Here is a 14,952-nt window from a genome sequence, read left to right on the forward strand (position 1 = left end):
CTATTGAGACAGACCTATTCGCACGATGTGGAAGATGATGTTACTGGCTTGGAGGAAGATACAGAGAAATTAGTGTCGTTGTACGATTATTGAAGATGAAGAAAATACCTGAGGGGAGTGTTGCCTGAAGGGATTAGAGATCTTATCAAGCAAGCAAGCGAGCCTTATCTTAGAATCGCCTTATCCTCTGTAATCCTCTTGTATAGTTGTTCTTGGTTTTGTTTTTCATTGTTCTTTTAGGAGACTGTAATTACATTCCTAGTGGTGAGCCGAACTCTGCTCTGTATATAAATTCCCAGCAATCGTTTGCTGGAACAAGAATGGAAAGAAAACTTTTCCTTCGACTGTAGTTTCTCATGGTATCAGAGCCTGAATAATAGCCCCTGCATCAAGCGAGTAGAACCTCTTTCCTTCTGCCAAGTCCCAAAGCAGAGTTCGACCGTCTTTGCCACCACTGGCACAAAGAGAGCCATCGGGCGAAACTGCAACAGTGTTTCACGTAACCTCCGTGACCGGTCAACGTGCAGCGCAATTTGCAATTGGTAAGGTTCCAAACCTTCACGACCCGATCCCAAGATCCAGAGACAATAGTGGGTTGGAATGTATTGGGGCTGAACCTGACGCAGCTCACCCAGTTGGTGTGGCTGTCAGCATCCTGAATTGTGTACTTGCATTCTCCAAGTGTATTCCAAAGCTTGATAGTGCGGTCCCGAGAAGCAAAGACGATCTGGCGGTAGTCGATAGAGAAGGCAACGGAGAGGACATCCTTGGTGTGACCAACAAAGCGGCGAGTGGTAATGCCGGTATTAAGGTCCCAGAGACGGAGCTCGCTGTCCCAAGAGCCGGAGAGAGCGAACTGACCGTCGGAGGAGAGCACGACATCCTCCATGAAGTGAGAATGACCGGTGAGACGGTGGCGGGGGACACCATATGTTCCCTCTTCTTTGGTAAGATGCCAGACAAGGACAGACTTGTCACGGGAAGAAGAAACGATCATGTCAGAATTATCGATAGGAGTGGTGATGGCGGTCGTGGACGTGGAGGAGTAAATGCTGCGCAAGCGGTAGGGCAAACTTCTGAACCAATCCACGCGACAGAAGGAGACCGTACAACATTCGGTGGATTGACTAATGAACAGTGGCCCACTTTTCTTAATCTCTTGTATTCTTGCAAACCCAAGTGAGAAGGTGACAGGTATGAATTGGATAATTGATACAGGAGCCTCACACCATATGACCGGGAACTTGAATCACTTGCATGATACCGAGACCGTAACTAGTTGTCAGGTTGGATTGCCCGATGGAAAGCATGTCATGGCAATAAAGAAAGGGACCATCATTTTAAATAAACACATGAAGCTTACTAATGTGCTTTATGTTCCTCTGTTGAATTGTAACCTGATATTTGTGTCGCAATTATTAGAGGAATCGAATTGTAATATCCAATTCACTAATAAGTTTTGTGTTATACAGGACCACACTTCGAGGATGATGATTGGTGCGGGTGAACTACGCGGAGGGCTCTACTGCTTCAAAGGTACGTATTCAAGCAAAGTTCATAAAGCAAAAGTTGAAGCTTCATACGAGTTATGGCACAAGAGAATGGGTCATCCCTCCGAGAAAGTAATTAAACTTCTTCCTGATGTGAACATTAGATGTGGTGGTGGAAATAGGATTTGTGGTGTTTGTTCAAAAGCCAAACAAACAAGAGGTACATTTGATTCTAGTGAAAATAATGCTAAAGGGATTTTCGATTTGATTCATTGTGATTTATGGGGTCCGTACTCTGTACGGGCATCTTGTGGTGCCTCGTATTTTTTGACTATTGTTGATGATTTCTCGCGAGCTGTTTGGATTTTCTTACTTAATGACAAAAGTGAAGTGGGCAAAACGCTGCGGAACTTCTTCACTATGGTTAAACGCCAATATGAAAAATTTGTGAAGATAGTTAGAAGCGATAATGGTACTGAATTTACTTGCTTGAAGGAATATTTTTTTGAGCAAGGTATAATACATCAGACCTCATGTGTTGAAACACCGCAACAGAATGGACGTGTCGATAGAAAGCAGACATATACTAAATGTTGCCAGAGCCCTTAGATTTCAGGCTAATCTCCCTATTGAGTTTTGGGGAGAGTGTGTTATGACGGCTGGTTATCTGATCAACAGGACCCCCTCCACTCTCCTTTTGGGAAAAACACCGTATGAGATGTTGTATGGGCAGAAACCAAGCTACAAACATATACGAACGTTTGGGTGTTTCTGTTATGCGCGAAGCCTAAATCGTACCAGGGATAAGTTTGCCAGTAGAGCCAGACGTTGTGTCTTCGTGGGATACCCCTTTGGCAAGAAGGGGTGGAGAGTTTATGACTTAGAAAACAATGAATATTTTGTTTCCAAGGATGTGGTGTTTTTAGAAACTGAGTTTCCCTATGCTATTGAAGAAAAACAAGTCGAACGCGGACACAATGATGGTAATCTTGATTATAACCAGGTGGAGACTGAAGTGTATGACGAGGAAGATAGTGAAAGTAAAAGAGATAGTACTCGTGAGGTCATAAGAGAGGGAGAACAAAGCGGCAGGTGTGAAAATAATGAAGAGGAGCAGGATGTAAGGGGGGGTTCTGTGGAAGAAATGAATGCAAGGAATGAGCAACTTGGACGACGCCATAGAGTGAAGCATCCTTCCAATCGTCTCAAGGACTACATCATACACACTACATGGTGTTCCAACCACAGTCTGAGCCCCTCTGTCAGTTCACCTCGCCGATCTCGCTCCTAAGGTACTCCCTATTCTATAACACAGTATGTGAATTGTGATAAATTTTCTCTGCGACACCGCTTCTTAGCAGCTGTCACAGCTAGTCATGAGCCCTAGAGTTATTCAGAGGCTGTCAAGGACTCTCGTTGGAGAGAAGCAATGAGAAAGGAAATTGAAGCTTTAGAAAACAATAGAACCTGGACAGTGGAGAACTTGCCGCTAGGGAAGAAGGCTCTTGGAAGTAAATGGGTCTACAAGATAAAGTACAACTTAGATGGCACAATAGAACGGTACAAGGCGCGTTTGGTGATCTTCGGAAACAAACAGGTTGAAGGGATTGACTACAATGAAATGTTTGCGCCTGTGGCAAAGATGGTTACAGTTCGGACATTCCTTGCAGTTGCTGCGTCTAGAAACTGGGAACTGCATCAGATGGATGTGCAGAACACATTTCTCCATGGAGATCTGCAAGAAGAAGTGTAAATGAAGATGCCTCCTGGATTTGCTTCAAGACTACCTGGAAAGGTGTGCAAGCTACATAAGTCGCTTTATGGTTTGAAACAGGCCCCTTGTTGCTGGTTTGCTAAACTCATGACAGCCTTGAAACAATATGGCTTTACCCAGTCACAATCTGATTACTCATTGTTTACGCTTCGACGGAAGCACAAACAGTTAAATATTTTGGTATACGTGGACGATCTTGTCATTTCTAGAAATAACAGCAATGCCATTTGGAGATTCAAGAAGTATCTCAGCCAATGCTTCCACATGAAGGACTTGGGAACTTTGAAATATATTTTAGGAGTGGAGGTCACCAGAAGCCAGAAAGGTATTTTTCTTTGTCAGCGGAAGTACGCATTGGATATCATATCAGAAACTGGTTTGTTAGGCGCTAAGCCAGCTGGACTTCCCCTAGAACAAAATCATAAACTAGCTCTAGCAGATGGTCCTCTGATGATAAAGCCGGAGAGTGCATGTGCTCACTCAATTTATGCAGAACCCCTGTGAAGAACACTAGGAGGCGGCTTCGCGTGTGGTGCGATATTTGAAAGGTGACCCGAGACAGGGAATTTTCCTTCCAGCTGACAGTGATCTTCAATTGTATGCCTACTGTGACTCTGACTGGGCCGGGTGTCCACTGACACGATGCTCTCTCACAAGATACTTTGTTTTATTGGGCCGAGCACCTATATCGTGGAAGACAAAGAAGCAACTTACAGTGTCCAGATCATCAGCTGAGGCGGAATACAGGTCTATGGCAACAGCTGCATGTGAGTTGAAATGGTTAAAAGGGTTGTTGCTTTCATTAGGAGTTGATCATCTTGACCCTATGCGGTTATACTGTGATAGTCAAGCAGCCTTGCATATCACTGCGAATCCAGTCTTCCATGAGACGACTAAACACATTGAAGTAGATTGTTACTTTGTCCATAGTGAAATCCAGAATGGGAATATACGGCCTTCCTACATCCGAACTTCAAAGCAACTTGCCGATATGTTTACAAAGGCCCTGGGCAGGCAACAATTTGAACATCTTCTTGCCAAGTTGGGCATTTCCCATTTACATGCTCCAACTTGAGGGGGGGTATTAAGCAAGCAAGCGAGCCTTATCTTAGAATCGCCTTATCCTCTATAATCCTTATCCTTATCTCTTGTATAGTTGTTCTTGGTTTTCTTTTTCATTGTTCTTTTAGGAGACCATAAGTACATTCCTAGTGGTGAGCCGAATTCTGCTCTATATATAAATTCTCAGCAATCGTTTGCTGAAACAAGAATGGAAAGAAAACTTTTCCTTCAACTGCAGTTTCTCAGATCTATCATATGGATTGCCGAACCCTACAGGAAGGTTGAGCAAAATTTCAAAAATTTCTCTCTCTCCCACGTGGGAATCACATTCCCTATTTTAGAAAACTACATTTTCAAGGATCAATCTTGAACATAAACCAAACCAGATCTAAAATCAAAAGGTAAGAGAGGGATATACTTGATACGGAGTAACAGTAACTCCCAACAAAGGTGTTTATGTCCAAGGAGAAAAACCAAAGATTGCTCCCACTGAAGATGACATAGTGTGAGGTAGAGCAGAATCAACAGGATGACTCTTCAGCAAGAAACCAAATTCTTCAGCAAGAATGTGATGGTGGGCTGGTGAGCACGACTTCAGATTACCTTTTCTTCCAAAAGGTAATATCAAGAACCTTTCTTGATCACTCCTACAGGTGGAGATCGAACTGACAAGGGCGGAAAGAGCAGGAAAGAGCAGAAGACAAGAGCAGTCAAACTGCAGATTCTTCTCTCTTTGAAACCAGTGAACTGAGAATTGTGTGTTGGAGGTTCGTCCTGCTCCTCTTTTTATAGCCTTTAAAGAGAGCATCTCCTAATCCCATTAGAAGTTTCCTAATCCAAATCTTGTATTTGGATCTGGATTCTTTGATTGGATAGGGACAATCCCTTGTCCTATCTGCTAATCTAAATCCTAGAACCGCCCCCTTTTAATTAATCTCATTAAGCCAGTTCGAATAGGGCTTTAGGCTCATTAAGTCCATCTGCTCACTTACCCTCCAAACTGCTACCCAGTTGGATATCCTTGTATGGTGTGGGACCCAAACATTGATCTACACATCAGCCACATGGATTCAGCCCAGCCTCTGTTACAACGCCTGGCCGAATTCACTGTAGGAGACAATGAACCCCTAAGTCCATCATCATGGGCTCTTAATGGGCCCAACATTTATACTAAATGGTCATTGGGTCAAGCCACCTTATAAAAACCCAAGGATTGTGGGAAGATGCAAGATTAGCCCATCAGGCATTACCCTCAATAGTCTTACACTTAACCTCTCAGCGCATAATGATCAAACACTGCCCAACAAGAGAGGACATCTCCCTTGGCTGCAAGGTACAGTGCTGCACTCTCTACTCACATGGATCCTAGGAATTAAAATCTTTTGCAAACATTTTGAAACCATAATATATATGTATATCTCTATATAAATATATTTTTCAAAACAAATTTCAACGGTTGAAATCAACTGCCGACAGTTTAGGTTTCCATCAGAGAGAGTGCATCCCCGATCATTCACTTTGTCTGACAAAGGGGCTGATCCTAACACTATGATCACCCACTCGGATGAATTCTCGGATTATCCCGACATACCCAGGTTTTGACCCCATCTAAGGATTTCACTGATTGGCATATCAAAGACAGCCCAATTCGACACATAGTATCATAATCGAGTCTAGGGGTCAGGTGTAACATTCAAATTTTGCCCATCTATCTCCAAGGTCCAGGGCAATAACTGGAATTCTGGTCCAATTCAGGGTTTCAAGAAAATCCACACTACATGTACCTCAGGTCTCATCTTGACAGCTGAGACAAGCCACCCCAACCAACTTGACGACACACTAGTGTCAGCCTTGGCAGGATAAATCTCCCTAGATCTATCCAACGACTGTGAAGATTTTAAACTAACACGAGTCTCATATGTGTTCAGTTTAAGGGTATTACATAAAAACACACCATGATAACATGAATCAAATATGTACTTTATTCATTTACATTAAATGTCATAAAGTACATCATTCTGATTGGAGCTAAGGGCATACACTGTCTAACATTGACTTCTTTGCAAGTGCATTCAATAGTATTAGCAAGCATCGCACACTTCTACAAAAATAGTTTGTTTTTTCCCTTCTTCTTATTTCTTGTGTTCGTTTTACTTTTCCTAGTTTTTATTTTTATAAATAAAATATTACAAGATACGGTAGGAAATAAGATGTGTCAAAAATAAAGTTAACAGAGGATTAACTTTGTTGGACATTTGTTGGGAGGTTGGACAAACAGGGACAAGTGGCCTGATTTGACTGGGTTAGTAGAGAGGAGAGGAGGAAAATGTTAGCAGGAAATCTGAACAAGATACATTTACCACAATTAGCCAATTCTTTGTACACACCAACTAATACTAGACAAGGCATTCCTGCTTCCCATGAGTCATCGTTGATGAAGGGTGATTTGACGCGACCTAGCGAGATTGGGACACGTGGACATGACCTGACTAAGGGATTACAGCTCAGCCTAGCAAGCCTAGTTCGCAACGTTTGAGCTTGGGTGTTCGGTCACCTCGGCATAGAGTCACCTCGGCACAGAATCACCTCGGCATTCAATCCAGTTCGGCACTAAAGAACCGAAGTATCAGCCCGGGGCTACCGACCTGAACCGCCACGTAACGACTCCAGAAGTTTCTCCAGTAGACTCCAAACCTCACGGGATCACGCCGTGTAATGACAGGCCTAATCTTCTCCCTGCCCAGATCGAGCGGAATTGATAATCTTTATTAATTGATACGTTACTCCCCAATTAAAGCGAAAATGGATCCCCTTAGGACGAAGATCCCAGAACTGATCCGCAAAACCCGCGAGAGTTCAACTATATAAAGGCACCAACCCCAATGACACAAGGTATGCGTGATTTTTCTACTCTCTAGATCTTTAGCTCTCTAGCTCTCAAAGCTTTCAGCTCGCACCACAATATACTAACTTAAGCATCAGAGCGACCTCGCCAGGTTAGCCACCTCGGGTTCTCTGATCCACTGTCTTGCAGATTCACCTAGCTCGCTGCTCGATTGGAAGCTAGATCATCCTCCAACAGGGAGTAGTCAGATCGTGCATGATCAATTGGCGTCGTTTATGGGAAACGACCGAAAAGTCATCCCTCTTACAAGTTATCAACCTTCTTCTACATCAATGGCATCTTCCAGTCACGCCGGACAAAGCAGCGAGATGAACGTCTCCGGGGGACAACCCCAACTCCCTTCAGTGTGCATCGGCCAGTTCACCATCCTGCTTACTGCGGCTGGGGTTCCAACGTTGATCATGCCACTGAGCAGCACACAGGTGAACGCCCCACTTCCCCCAGTGGTAGGCGCAACATTTTCTGAGCCTTCTGTGGTTCCCCCTAGAATTGGACAGTCCCAATTTAACGACCTGGTGCACGTGTTCGGGCCATCCAGGTCCAAATGCAGCAGGTTCAGCAATTCCAGCAGTACCTCTTCTACCAGCAATACCAGCAGCAGTTTCCTCCACTGTCGTAGAACCAACAGCCGGTTCCACCTCAGCACCCAGGGGCCCAATAGAATCAGAACTGACCTCGCATGAACCAGGACATCATCCGATCTCCCCACCAATGCGAAGAGTCTTCCAAAGTCCCAGTTCCTCCCAGGAGTTTGGTCTCACCCCGTGGGAGGAGAGACGGTCAGATTACTCCACCTGCTTCACAAGGGAACCTCATAAAATAGGTCCAGGGATACTCAGCCTAACAGGGCCAATCCTCCTCAGCGTTCGCAGCAAGAAAACGACGGTTTGCTTGTAGGTAACAAGTTTGGGGATTGGGGCGCGAACTCAAGACAGGGCCTCTCTGTCCATGATAGCCAGCCCTAGAATCCCACAAGGAACTAGGAGCTACCTCGCAGCAGAACAGTGCTAGAACACACTGAAATCAGCAGCACCAATGCCGAGCCGGAAAAGAGGCAACAGCAGAGATGTTGCAAGGCACGTCGTACTTCAGCTCAGAACAGCCAGCCAGCGAGACCGAACCAACAAGAAGGGCAAGCTGAAGGTAAGGAAGAAGCGAGCTCGGTGGCTACAAAGGCCGCTCCTCCCCTACTTTCCACGTCATCTCCCCTATCTCCCGAGCTCTTGGCGACCCCATTGCCCAAAGATTTCAAGATGCCTCCCTTGGACAAGTACGACGGGTCCTTCGATCCTAATGATCATTTGGACTCCTTCCAGTCCCAGATGCACCTAACTGGGGCTGACGAGTATTGTATGTGCATGGCCTTCTCCACCACTTTTAAAGGGGTAGTTCGGACTGGTACCGAAACCTCGCGTTGGAATCGATCAAGAGTTGGTCGCAGTTCACAGATTTGTTTACCTCGCACTTCATTGCCAGCAAGAAGTGTCCGAGGTCACAGGAAAGCCTCCTCAGCGTGGTTCAGAGAGAAGGAGAGTCTATTAGAAGTTACATCAAGTGCTTCAATGACACTTCCCTGTAGATCCCAGACTTAGACCCGACGGTAAGACTCACGACAACTAAGAAAGAAATAACTCACAGGGAGTTTAAATGGCATGTGGTGGCCAATAAACCAAAAGACATCACTGAATTCCTCAAGCTAGCCGATCAGTTCATCGACATTGAAGAGAAAATTAACCAGAAGACTGACAACTTGACAGAGAAAATAAAAAGCGACAATGACGACACAGGTAATAGTGGACACAAAACAGGAAAGAGCAAGTTCCCAAGTAGGGGAAGAAACAAATCCAGAAGCCGATCTCCTTCGCGAGCTCACAAGTCAAGTTGGCACTCTAGGACCCCACCTATTGAAAGGACGAAGTACACACCGCTCAACGCTAAGCGAGGAGAAATCCTAATGGCCATCATGGACTCCTCCTTCATCAAGTGGCCTCCAAAGTTGAGGGGAGATGCTGCAACAAGGAACCGGAACGTCTACTGTCATTTCCATATAGACCATGGGCACAGCACGGAGAACTACAGGAATCTCCGCGACGAGATCGAGGAGCTCATTTGCCGTGGACACTTAAAAAACTTTGTATAGCGAGAAGAGAGAAGCCAGGTAGATCGGCAAGCAGACCAATAGAGGAACCAAAGAAGGAATGCCCCCGAGACCGGCAGATAGAATGAGCAGCCGCCACGGCAGTTGTTTGAGTAGAGACCGATCCGCGGGGTAATCAATATGATTACTGGTGGGTCCATCATCACAGGGTGTACATCGGCAGCCGGACGAACCTTGGTCCGTGAGCTACAAAATGAAGAGGAGAACCCGCCAAAGCGACCTCGGCTTGAAGAACCAATCTACTTCACGGAGGATGATGCGCGTGGGATCCAATATCCTCATGACGACACTCTAGTGATAAAACTGAGGCTCAACGACTTCGAAGTCAAGCGTATCCTGGTGGACTCGGGTAGCTCGGTAGACATATTGTTCAAGGACACTTTCGACAAGCTGCAACTGCGAAAAAGTGACCTAAAGCCGGCAGACACTCCCCTGGTAGGCTTTAGCGGTGAGGAGGTCAGACCTCTCAAACGAGTGACAGTACCCGTTGAGGTCGGCACATGGCCAAATATCGCGATGTTTGAGCACGCATTTTTGGTGGTTGCGACTCCCTCTCCCTATAACACCATAATAGGTTGACCCATTACGCACGTCCTACATGCGGTAGTATCCACCTATTATCTGGTGATGAAGTTCTCAACAGACTACGGAGTAGGAGTCGTGCGAGGTGACCAGCTCGAATCTCGCAAGTGTTACATAGTTTCCCTCAAGGGGAAGACAAAGCTAGCGACAGATGTCAAGCTCGAGCAACCAACGGAGTATGCCGACGAGCGAGCTGCCCCAACAGAGGATACGATCCACATCCCGGTCTCAACTGATGACCCGGCCAAGACTCTCCAGATCGATGCTTCGATCGATGAGCCACTTCGCTCTCAGCTGGTAAGCTTCTTACTAAAAAACTTAGACATATTTGCTTGGTCTACGGCAGAGATGCCCGAAATAGACTCCAAAATTCTAACTCATAAATTAAATACCGACCCCTTAGCCAGGCCAGTTAGACAAAAGAATTGCAACCTCGCCCCAGAACGTTGGAGGGTAGTCGATGAAGAGGTCGGGAAGCTCCTAGCGGCAAACTTCATCAGGGAAGTTCATTACCCGAGCTGGGTAGCTAACCTGGTTCTGGTAAAAAAGGCCAACGGCAAGTGGCACATGTGCGTCGATTACACCGACCTGAATAGTGCCTGTCTGAAAGACTACTTCCCGTTGTCCAAGATCGACCGCCTAGTGGACGCAACCTCAGGGCAAGAGTTGCTGAGCTTCCTCAATGCCTATTCTGTTACAACCAGATTAGGATGGACCTCGCCGACGAAGAAAAAACTGCCTTTATAACTGAGCTCGTGTTGTATTGCTACAAGGTCATGCCCTTTACACTAATAAATGCCAGAGCAACCTTTCAATGCCTTGTAAATAAAATTTTTGAGCCGTTAATCGATAATAAAATCGAATGCTATGTTGATGACATAGTCGTGAAGACCCAATGTTCAAATTTTTTGTTAGATGATTTACAAAGTGTTTTTCAAATTTTACGAAAATATAATATGAAATTAAATCCCAACAAGTGTGTCTTCAGGGTCACCTCGGGTAAATTTCTAGGCTATATAGTCAACCGACGTGGCATCGAAGCCAACCCGAAAAAAAAGGCCATTTTAGATATGAGACCACCTCACAAAATAAAAGAGGTTCAGAGGCTGACTGGCCGAATAGCCGCCCTGAGTTGCTTTATGTCCAAGTTGGTAGATCGCTGCCTACCATTTTTTAAAGCCATAAAAAAGAGTAAAGACTTCGAGTGGACTGCAAAATGCCAGCTCGCCTTCGACGAGCTGAAAAGATACTTAGCTAGCACCCCAATTCTGACCCGACCTGAGGAAGGGGATGTATTAAAGTTGTACCTCTCCGCAAGTGACGAGGTGGTCAGCTCGGTACTAATCAAAGAGATAGATTGGGTCCAACGACTCATCTACTATGTTAGCAAAGTTTTGTAGGACGCAAAAACCAGGTACTCGAAGATCGAGAAACTAGCATACGCGCTAATCATAGCAGCTCGCATGCTTTGTCCATACTTCCAAGCCCACACCATCGTCGTCCTCACCAACAAGCCTCTGAGACAGATTCTGCTCAAGCTCGATGTGTCTGGTAGATTGACGAAGTGAGCTATCGAACTAAGTGAGTACGACATCCAGTATGAACCTCGAACGGCAATCAAAGCCCAAGCCTTGGCCGATTTTTTGGCAAAATGTACATTCAGTACCACAACTCCCCGAGCTGACCGAGCTCGAACACATGATGGAAGCTTCAACTAGTGTGGCACCGGTCTCGGTCAGAGCAGGTCCGACTTGGGATGAGGATCCCCCATGTTGACGGTTCGTCCAACTAATAAGGAAGCGGTGCAGGATCCCCCATGTTGGTCGCCGAGCTCACCCTAGCAGGGGAAATGAAGGCAAAGCACCTCATCATATGCAGCGACTCACAGCTCGTAGTCAACCAAGTCATTGGTGAGTATGAAGCCCGCGACCCCACTATGGTTGCTTACTTGGCCAAAGTTAGGGAGATCCTACGCAGCTTCATTTCCTACTTCATTAGACAGATCCCGAGGTCCGAGAACGCTGAGGCCGACGCTCCCTGTAGAGGTCACTCCCGTAGCACAAGCGGAACCGAACTGGATCGACCCACTCGCGAGTTACCTATTTCACGGGACCCTCCCTGTAGAACACAACGCGGCCCAAAGGGTAGAGTGCCAGTCAGCTAAGTGCGTCCTTATAGATGAATAATTGTACTGAATGTCCTTTACGCTCCCTTACTTGCGCTGCTTACGACCCTCAGAGGTTGAGTACGTACTCCGCGACACCCATGAAGGCTTGTGGGGTGGCAAGTGTCAAGGCTACTACTGTATAAGTGTTAGATGCACGCCAACATCCACCACCGACCTGCTGCCGATCTAAAATACCTTATTAGCCCATGACCCTTCGCGTAGTGGGGAATCGACATCCTTGGCCTATTCCCGCTAGTGAAAGGATAGAGGAAGTTTTTGGTCGTAGCAGTAGACTACTTTATGAAGTGGGTGGAAGTTGAACCTTCTAGCAACAATCACAACCCACAACATACAAAATTTCTTTTGGAAGAATATAGTATGTCGCTTTGGGCTACCACAGGTAATCATCTCCGATAATGGGAAGCAGTTCGAGGATATTAAGTTTCAGAATTGGTGTGCCAAAATGGGAATTCAACAAAATTTCACCTCGGTGGCACACCCCCAGGCGAACGGGCAAGCATATGTCACTAACAGAGCCATACTTCGCGGATTGAAAACTCGCTTAGTTCGAGCCAAGGGGTTGTGGGTAGACGAACTACCCAATGTACTCTGGGTCTACCGGACTACCATCAAGACTGCCACAAGTGAGACTCCTTTCAACCTCACTTACGGCACAGAAGCAGTGATCCCAGCAGAAATCGAGGTGCCTACACTACGCTTGGAGGCCTATGACGAAGAGACGAATGATGATGAGCTCCGTACCAACCTAGACCTGGTGGAAGAGGTACGAGACTTGGCGTACATTCGGACTGCAGCCTACCAACAGAGAGTAGCTCGATACTATAACGCCCAGATCAGAAAGTGACACTTTCGCGTCGGTGACCTAATTCTTCGGAAGGTTATGGTACCTGAGCCTGGCATTGGTAAGCTTGGACCAAATTGGGAAGGTTTGTACCGAGTAAGATGGGTGTTCGGGGAAGGTACGTATGAGCTCGAGACTCTGGAAGGGAAGCAAGTACCTCGAGCATGGAACATTGGCAACCTAAGAAGGTACTACTTGTGATCACCGAACTAGAGAGAGGACTGCGAGTCACTCCCAGAAGCCTAAGGGCTATGATGTCGAGCTGACATAAGACCTTGGCACTATGATAAGTCATAGTCGCCTCTTCGGCATAGGCAAACCAGTTCTCATGCCTAAGGCATAGATAGTTCGGGTACAAACCCTACTATGTCTAACCCTCCTCGACATATAGCAACAGGTTGATCCCATTTGAAGTCAGGCCCGATGGCTCGGAATTAAGGGATAACCGACACCTAAGCGAGTAACCCATGTGCAGACAGGTCGGGTATATACCCTACAATGTTCGCCCACCTCGGCATACACCGGTGCGAAGTTATCCATACTCGTAGTCCAGCTTGTTAGCTCGACAGTTCGGGGTAACAGACACTTAGAAAGAAAAACTACTCCTATTTGGGGTTGGCGCACAACAATGCGAAGTTATCCCTATTAGTAGTCCAACTCGTTAGCTCGACAGCTCGGCATAACCAACACTTAGAAAAAATCTACTCCTATTTTTGGTTTAGTTCGCCAGTTCGGGAGTTATTTATACTTAGAAATTTTTTTGCATAGAGATAGCCAAATTATTTGTATTTCATTAATGTGAAGTTTTGAGTACAAAAAAAAAAAAGAGAAACTTTCACTATGAACCGAGCTCGGAGGCTCGGGGTGTACATCATAAAGGTCCAAGAAAAGAGGCAAGAATCATGCGTCCAAACTACCAGGCAGATCAGTCTCCATGCGATCCTCCTCCGCGTCCTCTCGACCTGACGGCCCCGCCTCAAAGACTACATCGTCGCTTTCCTCTTCAAAGGAGCCGGGTTCTTCGTTGGCCGCCTTCGCCATCTCAGGAGTGAGGTCAGACATGGAAACAACTCCGAGGTCCAGTTCAGGAAACTTCTGAGAATTCATTTGAGTGGGTGATCATAATGACGGGATCAGCCCCTTTGTCAGACAAAGTTAATGATTGGGGATGCACTCTCTCTATTGGAAACCAAACTGCCGATAGTTGATTTCAATCGTTGGAATTTTGTTTTGCAAAATTTATATATATGATATATATTTAAGTATGGTTTCAAAAATGTTTGCAAATGGTTTTAATTCCCGGGATCCATGTGAGTAGAGAGTGCAGCACTGTTCCTTGCAGCCAAGGGAGAGGTCCTCTCTTATCGGACAGTGCTTTATCATTATGGGCTGAGAGGTTAAGTGTAAGGCCATTTGGGCTGATACCTGATAGGCTAATCTTGCACCTGCCCACAGTCCTCGGGTTTTTATAAGATGGCTTGGCCCAGGGACCACTTAGTGTAAGTGTTGGGTCCATAGGGTCCATATGATGGGCTCAAGGGGTTCACTGGGCTCACCAGTGAATTCGGCTAGGCCTTGTAACAGAGGTTGGGCCGAACACGTGGCTGGTGTGTAGATCAATGCTTGGGTCCCATGCTATACAAAGAAGCCCAACTGGGCAGCTGTTTGGAAGACTTTTGAGCACATAACCTTATTGGGCCTAAAGCCCATTTCGAACTGGGCTGATTTGATCAGTCATTATTAAGGGGCGGATCTGAGATTAGGATGAGCCCAAAAGCTTATCTAATCTGCAAATAGGATTAAGAAGAGTCCTATCTGGCTGTCCGATTCAATAGCAGTTCAAAAACCATGAATAAACTTAAACCTTTTCTTTTATTTTTTGCGGATGGAAGTGCAGCCTGCGTTGTAACATGTAGATGTATAGCTCAGCCGAATTCTTGTAGGTGGATCCA

At 45.9% G+C, this 14,952-nt stretch overlaps 1 pseudogene; it reads right to left on the reverse strand.

Moving 5' to 3' along the window:
• Positions 1-212: 212 nt before the first annotated feature.
• On the reverse strand, positions 213-1,339 carry LOC104604711 (small ribosomal subunit protein RACK1 pseudogene; annotated as a pseudogene).
• Positions 1,340-14,952: the final 13,613 nt, after the last annotated feature.

The sequence above is a fragment of the Nelumbo nucifera genome, chromosome 1 (assembly GCF_055504915.1).
Source record: "Nelumbo nucifera cultivar China Antique chromosome 1, China Antique-T2T, whole genome shotgun sequence".
Lineage (NCBI taxonomy): Eukaryota > Viridiplantae > Streptophyta > Magnoliopsida > Proteales > Nelumbonaceae > Nelumbo > Nelumbo nucifera.